The following is a 6,000-nucleotide window of genomic DNA, read 5'->3' on the forward strand; positions in this document are numbered from 1 at the left end:
TTGCCCCGGGTTAGGGGGCGCAAATTACTTGCCTTGCCCCGGGTGCTGAGAACCCACGCTACGCCACTGCCTAAAGGACTCCTAGTGGTGCATCCCTGGACCACAATGACATGTAGATCCTGGATCTGATGCATTGCTGAGAACTCCCTTTCAGGAGCATCCTATCCAAGCCCCACAGAAGAAGAAGAGTTTGGACTTGATATTCCGCCTTTCACTCCCCTTAAGGAGTCTCAAAGCGGCTAACAATCTCCTTTCCCTTCCTCCCCCACAACAAACACTCTGTGAGGTGAGTGAGGCTGAGAGACTTCAGAGAAACGTGACTAGCCCAAGGTCACCCAGCAGCTGCATGTGGAGGAGCAGGGACGCGAACCCGGTTCACCAGATTACGAGTCCACCGCTCTTAACCATTACACCATGACGCACCCTTTCTCAACCTTGCCATCTTCTTGTGTGGTTAAGATGCCATCAACGCATCTTCAGCTTCCCAAATGCATGTTTCACAGCCATGCGTGCCACTCTGAGGCCCTGGTTGTAATGCCAGGGACCGTTTTGACAAGTGTGGGTTCCCTCCAGCCAACTGTGTTGTGTGGTAGTGGTTTCTGCAGTGACATGGGCCCGGTGTCCTCCTGTCAGTACGTGACGCATCACTCCTCACCAGCCAGGGGGGTGATAGCCAGAGTGGGGATATTTCTGGCTTTTGAGAGCCAAGCACTCCTTGCTGCCTCCCCTCTCTGCCCTCCGTTGTCCTGAACATGTGTCTCCACAAGTGTTCTGATCATCTCCTGTTCAATAACAACTGGGGAAGGGTAGAAATAGAAAGCCAAGGTGTGGATTTGAACCAACAGCTTCCTCAACGAATCATAGAGTTGGAAGGGACCACGAGGGTCATCTAATCCCATGCCACGCAGGACTCTTTTGCCCAGTGTAGGGCTTGAACCCACAAACTTGAGACCAACTGAACCGTCCCTGGTGCTGAGCATGTTTGCGCATGCTTTGCAGATTAACGACTGGGTTCCTTTGCTTGCTTATTGCTGCAGCCTGCCTGGATTTATGTCTTTTTTTAAAAGTGTCTGCTTATGTTTGAAGCAGTGATGTCCCTTGTGTGTTTTTCTTTGCTTTATAAGGCCGTGCCACAGGGTTCCCTTGGCCTTGTTGCCTGTGTTTCTTGTGCGTTGAGATGTGGGGAAACAAAATTTTCTGCACCAATCTAAACCTATTTACTGAGCAGTAATTTCTGATGATATTGTCGGGCATTTCCCTCCCACTGGATTTGCACATCTTGAAATGTACTTTGGTTTGCTCAAGGAGAAAATCCTTCCAAAAGGTAGGTTGCAGCAAGTTATGCTATGTTGAGATCAAGACCATTCACCAGGTCGATTTGAGATGTGTCGATCCACATGGAGGGGAATGTACTTGTATTGACTTCAGTCAGGAGAACCTGCCATCACTTTCATGTCATGGTCTTCGGACTGAGGAACAAGAAACCTCTGGTGTGTATGACAGCCTAATCTTAGCTGAACTGTCGTTCCTTCCAGTCCCCATAATGGTTCCTTCATCTGAAACCAAAGCCAGATCACTCCCAGGCTCTAGAGCAGGGGTCTGCAAACTTTTTCTGCAGGGGGCCGGTCCACTGTCCCTCAGACCTTGTGGGGGACTGAACTATATTTTGAAGAAAAATAATGAACGAATTCCTATGACCCACAAATAACCCAGAGATGCATTTTAAATAAAATAACACATTCTACTCATTCTGAGTAATACCCCTCCCCACCTTCTCTCTATATAGAAGGATCTGGCAACTTCTGTTTCAGTGTACAGTATCTGAAGAAGTGTGCATGCACACGAAAGCTCATACCAAGAACTAACTTAGTTGGTCTTTAAGGTGCTACTGGAAGGAATTTTTTTATTTTGACTATGGCAGACCAACACAGCTACCTATCTGTAACATTCTACTCATGTAAAAACATGCTGATTCCCGGACCGTCCGTGGACCGGATGTAGAAGGCAATTGGGCCAGATTCGGCCCCTGGGCCTTAGCTGGCCTACCCGTGCTCTAGAGTAGCCCTTAATCCCAGCAAACACATTCACATCCCCTTACCTTATCCTGGGGATCCTTCTATTCTAGCCAAACCTCTGGGATTCTTACAGCATGGCCTAGTGGCTGTGGAATGTAGGAGCCAACTCCTAAGGGCTAAGGTCCCTTCAAAAAAATATTGAGGGGGCCATGGTCCCCCGAAGTTGATGGGCATTTTGCAACCACCGAGCCAAGGAGATAAGTGGAACATTTCAGAAGCCGAACACCGAAAAACCGGAAGTGAATGCTTCCATTTTTGAACGTGCCTCGGAAGTCAAATGGCTTCCGAGGCACGTTTCTCAGTTTCCCCCACTAAACTTGCTGACAACCCTTTAGTCCTCGGTTTTCGAATGTTTCGGAAGTCAAACGGACTTCCGGAACAGATTACGTTCGAAAACTGAGGTTCCACTGAACAACCTTTAGAAGAAGTCTGAAGGCAGACCTGTATAGGGACGTTTTTTAATGTTTAATATTTTATTACGTTTTTATATGTGTTGGAAGCTGCCCAGAGTGAATGCCAATTGCTGGGAAGCATTATTTTCCAGGGACGGATTTACAGACGCCGTCCTGCTTTCTGATTTGATCCCAGAAGGTCCTACTTTTCCTTAAAGGCAAAGGGACCAATGGGCATTAGGTCCAGTCGTGGCTGACTCTGGGGTTGCGGCGCTCATCGCGCTTTATTGGCCGAGGGAGCCAGAGTACAGCTTCCGGGTCATGTGGCCAGCATGACTAAGCGAACCAGAGCAGCGCACGGAAACACCGTTTACCTTCCCGCTGGAGCGGTACCTATTTATCTACTTGCCCTTTGACGTGCTTTCGAACTGCTAGCTTGGCAGGAGCAGGGACCGAGCAACGGGAGCTCACCCCGTCGCGGGGATTCGAACCGCCAACCTTCTGATCGGCAAGCCCTATTTTAATCGGATAAATTTTGGAGGATATGGAATTATGTGGCTCCTGAGCCAAGGAGATAAGTAACTATACAACCCGTAGAAACATCCGAAGGCAGTCATGTATAGGGAAGGTTTTTTTTTTTAAAAAAAAGTTTAATGTTTTACTATGAGTTTTTTTCCATGTTAGAAGCCGCCCATTGTGGCTGGGGCAACCTAGTCAGATGGGTGAGTATAAATAATATAACAACAACAACAACATTATTATTATTATTATTATTATTATTATTATTATTATTATTAATATTATTTAGGACATCCCTATTTTCATCGGAGAAATGTTGGAGGGTATGCTAAGGAACCAAACAAAACTGTACAGAGGAGATAACGCTGGAGACAGGACTCCTGTGGCTGGAGTTTCAGGGGATAACCACTCAACAAAACAAAAAAAACAAAAAAGAGGGGGGCATGTGGATGAAACCAGGCCCCCTCTGTGCTTAGAAAGAGGCCTCTCTGGGATATTTGTCACCTCAGCATTTTGGAGGCGAGGTTTAGTCAGATCTGTTTAAGGGACTCTTAATTCTCTCTGGGGTCCCGGGGATTTGCCAGCTTGCTCTGTGATTGGGCCGGAGGGAGGGAAACGATCAGGCCTGAAAGGGGCGAGGATAATGGGACTTGCTGGGTCAGCACTTCTCCTGGCCCAGCATGTTCCAGGCACAGAGGGAGGGGAGGCAGCATCCGCCCCCCCCCACTCCTCGCTCCATAGCACTCCTCACTGCGCTTGATTGTGTGCATCGGGTTCGTTGGCTTAGACCTGTTGTTGAACTCCACCCATGTGGCAAAGAGAACAGAGCGACATAGTGGTGACTCTCTGAGATGCTCTCTCTAGCGCTGCAACTAATATTGGGGCAAATGAGACACAGGCCTGGGGTAGGGATGGGCATCCTTGAAGCTTGCAGCGCCTACCGTTTTGTTGTTGCTGTTACTAGCATCCCCAAACCCACCAGCAATCGCCCCTGCTTTCCAGGGACAGACCCAGATTTACAAAAGCCATCCCGGTTTCTGATTTGATCCCAGCATGTCCTGCTTTCCCTTAAAGGGGGGACCCCTGACCATTAGATCCAGTCATGACCGACTCTGGGGTTGTGGCGCTCATCTCGCTTTATTGGCCGAGGGAGCCAGCATACAGCTGCCAGGTCATGTGGCCAGCATGACTAAGCCGCTTCTGGCGAACCAGAGCAGCGCACGGAAACGCCGTTTGCCTTCCCGCCGGAGTGGTACCTATTGATCTACTTGCACTTTGACATGCTTTCGAACTGTTAGGTCGGCAGGAGCTGGGACAGAGCAACGGGAGCTCACCCCGTCGCGGGGATTCGAACCGCCGACCTTCTGATCAGCAAGTCCTAGGCTCTGTGGTTTAACCCACAGCGACACTCGCGTCCCCGCTTTTCCTTAGGACATCCCTATCTTCATCAGAGAAATGCTGGAGGGCCTGGTAGGACGTCCCTACAGTTGTACTGTACCTTGGCTCTTGAATGCCTTGTGACTCAAATGTTTTGGTTACTGAACGCCGCAAACCAGGAAGCGAGTGTTCCGGTTGGCGAACGTTCTTTAGGAACCCGAACGTCCGACACGACTTCTGTGACTTGCGATTGAGTGCAGGAAGCTCCTGCAGCAATCGGAAGCCATGCCTTGGTTTTCGAACATTTTCGGAAGACAAACGGACTTCCGGAACGGATTCCATTCAAGAACCAAGGTACGACTGTATTTTCACTGGAGAAATGTTAGAGGGTATGGAACAGCACGACCCTATTTTCATCGGAGGAATGTTGGAGGGTGTGCAGAGGGTGCAGCTAAAGACCTTTACTTCTGATCCCAGAAATGTGTTTGTTTTTTTAAAGAACCAGAAAAACCACAAATCACAGGCCTTTCCCCTCCCCCCACAAAAAATACACACATGGTTGCTACCAAGCTTTCTTTGGCAGTATAATTGAGGAGAGAGGGAGGGGAGTCATTTTGTTGCTGCTGTTGTTGAAACAATTGGGAATCTATGAATCACCTGGAGATATACAGTACCAGTGAACCCAGACCTGTCTTCTGTCAACTTCTAGGCCCAGGGTTTTACATGATGAAATCGCCAAGGGAGTGTAGAATCAGTGGCGTAGCGTGGGGGGTGCAGGGGGGGCCGGCTGCACCGTGCGCAACATCTGGGGGTTAGGGTTAGGGGGCGCAAATCCATGGGTTAGGGGGCGCAAATTACTTGCCTTGCCCCGGGTGCTGACAACCCACGCTACGCCACTGTGTAGAATGGAACCTAGCAGCCTTGGTTTCCAGGCCTTTCCTTATCTGCCATGTCTGTCATCTTGGGAACAGAAACCAGAGCACTATGTTCTAGCTCGCTGGACCTTACCCAAAGAGAACCCAGGAATCCTGGTTTCCAGCTCTTGCTTGTGTTAGCCTATGAGACCGCCATACTCTCTAAGTTGGGGCCAGCACCAGTGGCCGTGCTCTGTGCCACCAATGTTAGGCTGTGCCATCTTGAGGGGTTCAGATTCCAGTCCCATCCTAGTGCCAGAGCACAGATGATTATATATGGAAGATAGCAGCTGGGTAAAAGTGGCAAAGGAAGCCTTGCTAAGAGGAGGGAATTTTGTATATCTTCAGGTATACAGGACGGCCTTGGTCCTGTATACCTGAAGGAGCGTCTCCACCCCCATCGTTCAGCCCGGACACTGAGATCCAGTGCCGAGGGCCTTCTGGCGGTTCCCTCATTGTGAGAAGTGAGGTTACAGGGAACCAGGCAGAGGGCCTTCTTGGTAGTGGCGCCCGCCCTGTGGAATGCCCTCCCATCAGATGTCAAGGAAATAAGTAGCTATCCTATCTTTAAAAGACATCTGAAGGCAGCCCTGTTCAGGGAAGTTTTTAACATTTAACGCTGTATTGTTTTTAATACTTGATTGGGAGCCGCCCAGAGTGGCTGGGGAAACTCAGCCAGATGGGCGGGGTATAAATAATAAATTATTATTATTATTATTTTCG

Source organism: Podarcis vaucheri, assembly GCF_965113315.1.
Source record: "Podarcis vaucheri genome assembly, chromosome: 2".
Lineage (NCBI taxonomy): Eukaryota > Metazoa > Chordata > Lepidosauria > Squamata > Lacertidae > Podarcis > Podarcis vaucheri.